The sequence below is a fragment of the Trichosurus vulpecula genome, chromosome 1 (assembly GCF_011100635.1).
Source record: "Trichosurus vulpecula isolate mTriVul1 chromosome 1, mTriVul1.pri, whole genome shotgun sequence".
Classification (NCBI taxonomy): domain Eukaryota; kingdom Metazoa; phylum Chordata; class Mammalia; order Diprotodontia; family Phalangeridae; genus Trichosurus; species Trichosurus vulpecula.
In genome coordinates this window covers 120012910-120024591 of record NC_050573.1, presented here as the reverse complement: position 1 = coordinate 120024591, position 11682 = coordinate 120012910, and the positions used below count along the sequence as shown (strand labels likewise).

The 11682-nt window shown below is 43.1% G+C and overlaps 1 pseudogene; it reads left to right on the top strand.

Annotated features, from left to right (window-relative positions):
* The first annotated feature begins 440 nt into the window (after window positions 1–440).
* Window positions 441–1482, top strand: LOC118834113 (annotated as a pseudogene).
* Window positions 1483–11682: the final 10200 nt, after the last annotated feature.

Sequence of the window (11682 nt, the reverse complement as noted above, 5' to 3'; positions counted from 1 at the left end):
TTTTGTTTATTTTGAGGGCAGCAAATGTTTAACTGAAGAGGAGAATAGAGAGGATAAGAATAGGATTTGTAGCACCCCAATCAATGGAATCACAAAAGGCCCAACTGACTCAATTAATCAAAAGAGTAAATTAGGTGTGAATAATTAATTAACATAAGGAGAATAAAGAATTTTGACCACTGGGTACATACAGATGCTGCTACATAGGAAATATCTTGTGATTGGATGAAAAAAATGGGCACATCTCTAGGCATATGTGCAGGACCCACTGTCTATGGCTAGGGATCTTTCTTTGGGAAAGGATGGTTAGGGGTGTGTGTAGGGGCCAAGGCAGACCAGAGGAGGCACAGGGCTCTGTAGAGGGCAGTGCCAGGCTGCTGGTTGTGGAGTGATGTTCTCCCACGCCTACCCACTGTGATTCTCAGGCCCTTCTCCATGCCATGGTGGAGGTGATTCAGAAAAAGCTTCAGGGGGAACTGGAGAAGTACCAACAGCTCCAAAAGGACTTGAGTAAGTCTATGTCTAGTCGACAGAAGCTGGAGGCACAACTGACAAAAAATAACATCGTGAAAGAGAAGTTAGCATTATTAGATGGATCCAATGTGGTGTTTAAGCTTCTGGGCCCAGTGTTGGTCAAACAGGAATTGGGGAAGGCTCGAGCTACTCCGGGCAAGAGACTGGACTATATCACAGCAGAGATTAAACAATATGAATCTCAGCTCTGAGACCTGGAGAAACAGTGTGAAAAACAACGTGAGGCCCTAGCTCAGTTGCAGCAGGAGTTCCAGCATGCCCAGGTGTAGCAACAATCTTGCTAGCAGCTACTGGTGATGTGTAAGACCAATAACACCAGCAAACAGAAGGGCTGCTAACACAGGTTCTTTGATCTGCTTTACTAAGGAAAGTAACTTTGAGGGGGTTAACAATCTCACTTTAATCAAACATACATATATCATTCACTTAGTTCAGGGGGAAAAGATCAGCCCCCTGAAATTCAAGGCAAATACAAACAGAAATTACAAGCATCAACAGACAGAACTGGTCGGATCAAATCACAATTCATAGTTACCAGAGAATCACCAACATCTGTCTGGGTTACAAAGTCAGAGGGGAGGGTTCAACAGCTTGCCCGGAGTCTGTCACCCACATTCTTTCAGTGAGCGTACCCCCCAAAAGTCAAATGCCCACCTCAGATCTTATATACTTGTCTTAGGGCCCTGGGGCACTTGAGGCTCACCATTTAGAGTGAGAGAAATCACTGTGGGAAAGCTCCAACCACTAGCACCACATCATATACAATTCAATGACTCTTGATTGCCTCAGGGCTAAGAAATACTCCAAAACCAAGACAGCAAAAGGTTTCCCATCCATTCAAACAAAGGGGAGACTTGATAGTCTTAGCATTCCAAAAGGGGAGAACAGGGAAAAGTCTGATTACCATAACACCAGGCTGCCAAGGCAGGGTCTGTGGGAAAGGCTTGACCTCCCAGGTTGGGGAGAGAATGAAGTAGGGAAAGACTGTGGGTTACCTGCACTATGGCAAACAAAATGTGAAAATACCTGAAATAAAAAACAAGACAATAAAGAGTCAGGCAGTTCAGCAAGAGGATAGATTAGAGATAGAGGAGACCTAGTCAAGCCTGCAATAGAAGATCACTTTGAGAGAAGAGACCCAATGTGTTGAGGAGATCCAACAAGAGCTTTTAGAAGTCCCACTGGTGACTGGAGGTAGTGGCTGCTACAGTAATGGTGCACAATAATAGAGGAAGGGCCTGCAGACAGAATTGGCAAGATGATCACCCAGCTTCCTGCAGCAAAACTCTACATGGCAGAGAGTAGTGCTGACTGTGGGCTCTAGAAAGTCAGTGACTAAGCACAGAAATAAATGGCATTTTCCTTAAAATGATAAGTAGCATCTATCTAAAATGATCAGCAAGCATTATATGTAATGGGGATAAGCTAGAAACATTCCTAATAAGATCAGGGGTGAAACAAAGATGTCCATTATCACCATTGTTATTTAATATTGCACTAGAAATGTTAGCTTTAGCAGTAAGAGAAGAAAAAGAAATTTTGAAGGAATTAGAATAAGCAATGAGGAAGTAAAACTATCGCTCTTGGCAGATGATATGACGGTATATGTAGAGAATCCTAAAGAATCAACTAAAAAACTACTTGAAATAACTAACAATTGGAAAGTCAGTGATTATCTTCTTTGAAAGAATCTCAGTTTAGGATGCTAGACTCCTGATGATAACACTCAGGGGGCTGATCAGTATTAATCTCCCATCCAAATTTATATAACTCCATCGGGTATCATCATGGAATGTAGAGTTGACCAGTTGGAACTTGATCCTTCCTGTTTGGAAGGGCAAAGCTGAATCCTTCACAGACTTTGCCTATATTTTCCTTGGGAGAATCTTTAGAAAGTGATCATTTCTTCTGTAATACAAGGAAAATTAGGAACCCCTGAGAAACCCCTAGCTACTGACAAGCACCCCCAGAAAGAATGGACTCAGATATCTTTGGCATTTAGCAAACCCCCTGGGACTCCATGACTCCACCAAGGAATCTCAATAGATAGGACCATCCCACTGAAGGATAACCTGGCAGACCCTTTCTAGCAGATATCCCTGGGGCTCCGTGACTCCACCAAGGAATGTAAATGAGATTATCCCACTAGTACGATAACCTGACTGAATCTTTTGATCAGCCAGGACCTTTGTTCCTGTTTTCCCCCCACACTCTGTACCCCCATATCCTATATAAGCCAAGCCATCACCCCAACACATTTGCCATTGATTTGTGGTGCCGTACCCCGATGGCCGCCGGATAATAAATTCTCCACTTAAAACTTATACTCTGTAGTGTGTCTCGCTCGCTTCTGGTACTACACTTCAGTCACTATCCTCTGTTCCCTACCTCCTTTTTTTCTGGAGATCCATCTAGTCATATCCTGTTACAACAACTAGCTCAAATAGTTCAGTCCCATATGATGGCCTTCCTGTCCACATGGTTCCTTCTTCTGCAGTTTTATAAAGTTTACCTTGCATGAAGAGGCAGCTAGGTGTTGAAGTACATACAGTGCCAGTTCCTGACTCAAGAAGACTCACCTTCCTAAGTTCAAATCTGATCTCAGACACTTACTAGCTGTGTGACCTGAGGCAAGTCACTGTATCAGGAGGGCCGAGTTTATAATCTCAAAGAAGATCATAAACATGTCTGAAAGGTTCGGAATCGCCGGATAGAAGAAACTCTCAAAGTAGAAGGCAGAAGAATCAAAACATTTATTTAGGCTCCACAGTAACCAACCCATGAACCAGAAGCCCCATTTTGATATGTTGGTCATAATCTTCCAGGCCCAATAGGTACGCCTTGAAAGAGTAACCAGGAGGCTACAGAGAAACATGATTGCGTAAAGCAAAATCATGTTTCCCCCTTGATGGTAATAAGATTACCCACTGGACTGAAGTCTTTGTTCAGCTTCCTCCCGTAGATCAGCTCTGCTGCTGGCAGCTCCTGCCTCAGCTGTGTCTGTTTCTGAAACTGAAGCTGCAACTGAAACTGACGATGTAACGGTCGTAACTGCCTCTGTAACGGTCGTTGTAACTGCCTCTGGCTCCAACCGGAAAAGGAAAGAGAGGAAGAACTCTCCGAGCTGTCCTCTCCCCTCTTATAGGGTCTCTGACATCATCAAGCTCCGCCCAAATGACCAGGGCCGATTGGTTCCTGAGTTGGCCCCTCCCCCTAGGGTAGACCAGGTTCTGGAGCCCCTCAGCCAGCCCCATGACTCCCCACACAGGAAGCCGTCTGCCTCCCGGCATGCTCCCCGGGCCTCCTGCCCCGGAAGAGCAAGCCACAGTGTCCAGAGGATCAATGAGGCAAGCTGAGCCATTCAAAGAAAACAAAAGCCATTATGGCTACACTCCACCCCTTGTTATAGGATACATAATCTAATCAGCCATGTATCCTAGAACATACATTGTGATCTAATTACAAAGGAAACTAAAACATATCATTCATTATAAAACAAAACATATCATTCAGTGACATTCCCAAACATTGGTTAACGATTCAAATGCGATCCACCCCTAGATCCCAGCAAAACAATCTCTTCAATCAATCATCCCCAAAACAATTATCAACAATTTAAATGTCCACCCCTAAATCCTTGTATCCATTACATAGGATCAATAATATCATAACAATAAAACAACACAGCAAGGATAACACAAAATAAGTAAACAGAACACTATCATCATTTCCACCCCCCTTGAACGATTGGGGCTCAAAATCTTGGGGTGAGGGGTGAAGGTCTCATTTTCCATAGCTTCTTCATGCTGAAATTGGATGTAGAGATGGCCCTGCCCCCAAAAAGTCCCATTCCAGAGGTCATTTCTTTAACGAGCTGGCAGGAATTCCAAGAATGCTACATGCTTAGGCAGTCACTGGAAAGTGCAGGGTGCTTAAGCCTGAAGGAAACAAAACTAGCAACAAGGTTAGCCAAAACAAAGGACAAAAAGAATAGTCTGTGAATCTATTAATTAATTAAAGGTCACCTTCAGTCTGAGTGGCTTGTAGGCTTGCAGGAGCAGTTCTTATTTCCCTATCTCTCGTGTTATCAAGTCCTCTATACATTCTGTATAATTCATTGGTTGGAATTCCATCTATCATTTCAAAACCTACCCCTGCTCTCAATAAAGTAGTAAACATTTCTTTCCTTGTTACTCTCCTTTGGCGCCAAGTTTGCTGGTTATACACTCTTCTCTCTCGAGGAGATCTATCCCTTCCCCAGTCACCTAAGTCATATAACTGTAAAATCTTATTTATCACTGTTGTAAGACGGCTCCCTACTTCTCCAAGCAATAAATTCAAAATTAGTTGTTTATAAGCAGGGGGAGCTGTCCTAATTATTAAATTCCTATGAGACAGTCCCATTGGATCATTGTAATATTTGTCTGCAGTTCCTATCATAATGGCAGTCTTCATTACCTCCTCCTTTAGTCTCATGATACAATCTCTAAGTGAATACCAGGGTCTGTGCTCAGTGGGCCACATAGAATCAGTATCATATCTCTTATTGCATCCCACAGCGGCTAATGCCAACAGAGTAGTCTTGCTATCACCATCTCCTTGCTGATGATGTTCCCTAAAAGCTTGTTGAACTAGAGGATCATGGCTGATACCTATGAATCTCATGCAGTCTGTCCCATCTACTGATATTCCACCGGCCCCTTGATCACTGAGTCTTACCATCCAAGATATCAATGGTTCTCCTATTCTTTGGCTGAATCTACTCAAAATATCTGTGACCTCTTGCGGTGAGAAATCTTCCTGAATTTCCCTTGTAACTGAATCTTCACCTCGGGTTTCTGTCTTCCTCCTTTGTATGGGTCGAGCCCTTGTCTGATCATTTAACCATCTCCTATTCTCTGTGTGAGGCACATCCTGAACCCCAGTAGTGTTTTGTGCCTCAGCCGGCTCTTTCTGGGCTGGGTTGAAATGCACTCTGGGCTTTTTTGGTCTCCTGTTGCTCTTAGCCACATTAATAGAAAAGTTCTCATTTGAGTCAGTTTGGTCTTCTGCTATCTGAGATTTCCCTTCTTCCTGTGGGGTAGGAGTGCCCCCATGTCTTTCACTTAATCTCAATCTTTCGTATACTAGCCGGTAGGCTGATAACACTATCCAGCTTTGCCTAGATAGTGATGCCCCTGACTGAATCCCAACTTCTCGTAAACACTTTTCTAAATCCCTAGGATCTCCTCTCCGTAGCCTTGGTTCCCAGTTTTCACAGGGTCCAGCTTTTTTAGCCAATTCTTTTGCTAGGGAGGAATAAAATGGATCCTCCCATCCTGGGATATTTATCTCTTCCTCTGAAATTGTTCTGCTTCTAAATAGAGATCTTATACCTAGCGATCCTGTTCGTGACGCCAAATGTATCAGGAGGGCCGAGTTTATAATCTCAAAGAAGATCATAAACATGTCTGAAAGGTTCGGAATCGCCGGATAGAAGAAACTCTCAAAGTAGAAGGCAGAAGAATCAAAACATTTATTTAGGCTCCACAGTAACCAACCCATGAACCAGAAGCCCCATTTTGATATGTTGGTCATAATCTTCCAGGCCCAATAGGTACGCCTTGAAAGAGTAACCAGGAGGCTACAGAGAAACATGATTGCGTAAAGCAAAATCATGTTTCCCCCTTGATGGTAATAAGATTACCCACTGGACTGAAGTCTTTGTTCAGCTTCCTCCCGTAGATCAGCTCTGCTGCTGGCAGCTCCTGCCTCAGCTGTGTCTGTTTCTGAAACTGAAGCTGCAACTGAAACTGACGATGTAACGGTCGTAACTGCCTCTGTAACGGTCGTTGTAACTGCCTCTGGCTCCAACCGGAAAAGGAAAGAGAGGAAGAACTCTCCGAGCTGTCCTCTCCCCTCTTATAGGGTCTCTGACATCATCAAGCTCCGCCCAAATGACCAGGGCCGATTGGTTCCTGAGTTGGCCCCTCCCCCTAGGGTAGACCAGGTTCTGGAGCTAACACCTCCCCTCAGCCAGCCCCATGACTCCCCACACAGGAAGCCGTCTGCCTCCCGGCATGCTCCCCGGGCCTCCTGCCCCGGAAGAGCAAGCCACAGTGTCCAGAGGATCAATGAGGCAAGCTGAGCCATTCAAAGAAAACAAAAGCCATTATGGCTACAGTCACTTAACCCTGTTTGCTTCAGTTTCCTCATCTGTAAAATGAGCTGGAGAAGGAGATGGCACCACTCCAGTATCTTTGCCAAGAAAACCCCAAATGGAGCCATGAAGAGTCTGACACAAGTGAAAAATGACTCAACAACAAAACCTCTCACCAAAAAAGTAATACAATCACAATAACTCAGAAACCAGTTAGCAAAGTTCCTAACACTCAGACAGAGATTTGGCTTTGCACCCTAATTTTAATTTTTGCGGATCTCCAGCTAACTGCTGACCTCTACATCTGAGGCAAAGTTTATAAGAAATGTTTCAGTAAAAGAAGTTGCGAGAAACGTGGTTTTGGGGATCGCTGGACTTCCCCAGATTGTGAGAACACGCAGCTTTGGGGATCATTGGACTTCCTAGGCAGGGCCAAAGTCCTGAGGAAGAACCCTGTGATAATCCCTAGGGAAGGCTGTACAGATCACAGGACTCCCAGAGGAAGACCAAATGGTAGCCACCCCTTAATCTGTGGGGATCACAGGGCCTCCTAGGGGTCAGACCCTAAGGAAGACCCCAGTGATGGCCCCTTAGGGCAGTGGTAAGATCACAAGGCTCCCGAGACAGAGCCAGAAGACCTTTAAGAAGACTGTGCAGACCACAGGGTTCCCCCAGGGAATCCAGAGTGGTAGCCCTCTTAACACCGCAGTGGGAATCACAGAATACCCCAAGACAAAATCTAGGAATAAACCCGGCGAGCTTCCGCTGCTTATTGCTTCCCCTCACTTGACCTTAGGAATAATTCATGTGATTTGCCCATTTTCACCCAAAGAACTCAGAACCAGAGTGGGCAAAGAAGGCATTTTATTATGCTCCTCAAGATAGCAGGTGTAGTACTCACAAGAACACTCACACTGATACAGCTGCAGGAGCAGGGGTAACCATTCCCTCCACTCCTGCTAGAGTTATGGTTAGTTTACAATCTTTATTTTTTACATAGTTTTCCTAGGTTATACAGTTTATATAGGTAGGATAATAAGGATACAGAAGCAAAAGTGAAGTTAATTAGATTTTCCTTGTCTTAATTTAGGATTAAACTATATTCTTTTACTTCCCCTACTTTCCTTCTTTAACATATGCAAATTATGCAAATCAGTAGGCCTGGATTCTTGACCAAGACCAGACCCTAGATAAGCTTGAACTGGTTCAAGTGTGTTTGACTTCTCTAATTCCCCAGACTGCCTTCTCAAAAAGCATGCACATGCGTTCAAGCCTCTGACCTCTCACCTGACCGACCTTGAGGCCTGGTCTCTGCTAAAGCTAGGGTGGGGGAGGGCGGGGAAGCACACCTTTGGTTCTGTGGAAACAAAACTCCTCCTCCCATTTCTTACAAAGTGAACAAAACATATGGTAGCATGCCTTACTAGACTGGCATAAGGAAGGGAAACTGAGGAGTGAGCAGGCCTTTTTGGGGAGGAGACTTCTTTCAGTCCTTGAAAAGGTGAGTACAGCTTTGGCTTATGTCCTCTATTCCAAGATGCTGCACTGTCCCAGTGGCCCACCTCAGCACCTTCCTTATCTGTGTAGCTCCACCCTCCTTTCAATTTCTCCTGTCCACTAATGCCTCTGGCCTCCCAGTGTTTTCCAGTCTTTCTCCTTAAGTCCCAAGCAAACTGAGAGTGCTGTTTCTCTGCTTTTTTCCTCTCAGTCTATTCTCTCAAAGGCTACTCATGTCTCTTTTCAAACTCCCTGGTATGACTCAAGTCCAACTTCCAGCTTAAAGATCACAATAGGCCAAATCGCTCTTAGATTTGTCAAAGAGTTCTTGTGCCTCTAAATTCCAGATCCAGCATGCCAGTCTGTTCTCAAACCCCTGTTACACATGTAATAAATCCCAATTCCACGTGAGCCCACATTTTAACGAGTACTTTATCCCGATATATTGATAAGAGTCCTAACAGTTGTCTCACATTACGCCATTTTCATTTAAAGATCTTCCAATCATATGGAACTTTTCTCTTGATATAACATTGTTACCAATAGGTTACATAGTTAAAAAAAAACTCTTCCTACATCAGTTTCAACAACAAATCACATATGTATATGTGTGTATAATCAAATGAGCATCTTGTCTCTGCTTCATCCGTTTGCAATGCAAAATAGGAATATTTTAGTTTCTTATCTGATGACAAAGGTCTTCTTCCATCCTATAATCTACAAGTAGAACCACTGAAAACTGCCTTGCATATGACTCACAAAGTATCTTTTTGACCATATAAACAGCCATTGGTAGCACCGATGTTTCTACTATTAAACTTAGCAACTCTGTAAACAATCTTATAGAGTGCAAACAATTCTTTCCACGTCACAGATGGTTTCTTTTAAGTTTGTTTTTCAAAAATGAAAGCTGCATAATTATATGATGTAGCTTAAAGAAGACAAAATACATCTGCCTCCTTGCTTTGTAGATGCAGAGGACCTTGGCCATGAAATATTGCACAGACTGTCAGGTTTTATTTTATGTTGCGTAATTTTCCTGAGTTGCATTTTTTTTCAACTTTTTTTTTTAACAAGGGATCCTATGAACCTAACAGATGGTTCCTTGGGTGAAAGAGGAGAGAGAAATATATTCAGAAATAAAGATGAAGCAAAAACAAAAGATATCACAAACAGGTTTTTTAATGAAAAAACTTGCCAGGAGCCATGATGAGAATATTGCTCTAGAGAAAACCCTGGAAGAGATGAGCAAGAAGTGGGGGTTTAGTTGTCTTTTAGCTCGGCAAGATGGGGAGATGAGCCCCTCTTGCGGAGATGGAAGGAGACTGATGCAGGAAGGGAGGCATCCCAGCAAACTCCACCTGAGCAGACCAGCAGGAGTTCCAAAGCCCCAGAGGGGCCAGCAAATGCCAAAACCAGGACCCCAGGAGTGCCTTCACACAGCCAGGGGAATTGGCAGGTACCAGCACAGACTGACAGCTGAGGCCACCTGTGCTATGTAGCACAGCCCTAGGGGAAGAGGTGACTTCCAGCAGCTAGACCTCCCTCCCCCACACCTCATGTTGTGAGCCTCAGTGTAACTCCAGGGAAACTCAGAAAGACTTCACTGGGTCTCCATATTTGGCACATACCAGCCAGCTGCAGCTCAGCACCAGGTGAGCTGCAGCAGTATATAGCTTCTAGCTGACAAAACCAGACGCCACAGCACACAAAACCAGGAACCAGGCCCCTAGCTCCCAACACAAGAAGCTTGAGACAGAGCCCCTCTGGGCCCCAGAAGCAGAGATCCACTTTAAAAGCCAGGAAAAAGGTAACCACCATGAAGAAGCAAACTAGAAAAGTTAAAAAAAAATACCATTGAATCGTATTATGGAGACAGAGAAGATCAAAATACAAATTCAGAAGAGGACAGCATTGATACTATACCCACATCTGAAACCTCAAAAGGGAATATGATCTGATCTCAAGCCCAAAAAGCATTCCTGGAAGAGCTCAAGGAGGATTTTAAAAGCCAAATTAGAGAGGTAAGAGAAAAATTACAGAACCTAACGGGAGAAAATGAATCCTTGAAAAGTAAAATTGGCCAAATAGAGAGATGCAGAAGCTATCTGAAGAAAATAATGTGTTAAAAATTAGAATTGGTCAAGTAGGAACTAATGACTCCATGAGGCATCAAGAGTTGGTCAAATAAAATCTAAAGAGTGAAAAAATAGAAGAAAATATAAACTATCTCATTGGAAAAACAACTGACCTGGAAGATAGATCCAGGAGAGATAATCTTAGAATTATTGGTCTACAAGAAAACCATGATGAGAAAAAGAGCCTGGACAGTATCTTCAAAGAAATCATCAAGGAAAACTTCCTTGAAGTCCTAGAACCAGAGGGTAAAATAGCCATCAAAAGAATCCACTGATTGCCCCCTGAAAGAGATCCCAAATTGAAAGCTCCAAGGAATATTGGAGCCAAAATCCAGAATGATCACATCAAGGAGAAAATACTGCAAGCAGCCAGAAACAAACAATTTAAATATGACAGAACTATAGTCAGGATCACACAGGACCTTGCAGCTTCTATATTAAAAGATCAGAGGGATTGGAATATGATATTCTGAAAGCAAAGGAGTTTAACTACACACAAGAATCAACCATCCAGCAAAACTGAGCATAATCTTTCAGGCAAGGAGATGGACATTCAATGAAATAAGGGAATTCCAGACCTTCCTGATGAAAAGGCCAAAGCTCACTGGAAAATTTGGTCTGCAAATACAAGACTCAAGAGAGGCATGAAAAATAAACAGGGGAAAAATGAAAAAAAAAACCCTTGTTATTCAACAAGGGCAAACTATTTGCATCCCTATATGGGAAGATGATATTTGTTAATTTTGAGAATGGTATAATTAGTACAACATCTAAAAGGGATCTACATAGACAGATGATGTGATGATAAAAAATTCAATTAAAGGATGTAAAGGGATTGTAATGGGAGAAGAGGTAAGGAGGAGGCAGAAAAGGGTAAATTACATCACATGAAGAGGCACAAAGACATTATAGTAGAGGGGGGAAAGGGAGAGAGAAGAGTAGTGTTTGAGCTTTACTCTTACCAGATTTGGTTCAAGGAGGGAATAACATACTCTCTTAAGTATAGAAATCAAACTTGCCCTACAGGCAGTAGGAGGGGAAAGAGGAAAGAAAAGGGGGGTGGTTAGAAGGAAGGGAAGAAGTAGTAAGGGAAAAGGGTAGGGCTGTCAGGGAGGGAATATTGAGGGAGGCAGTGGTCAAAAGCAAAACTCTTTTGAGGAGGGAGAGGGAGAAATAAAAACATAAATGGGGGCAAATAGGATGGAAAAAAAGACACAGATAGATAGTAATCATAACTGTGAATGTTAATGGGATCAACTCACCCATAAAACGGAGGCAGATAGTAGAATGGATTAAAAACCAAAAACCTACAATATGTTGTTTATAAGAAACACATTTGAAACAGGGGGATACACACAGGGTAAAGGTAAAAGA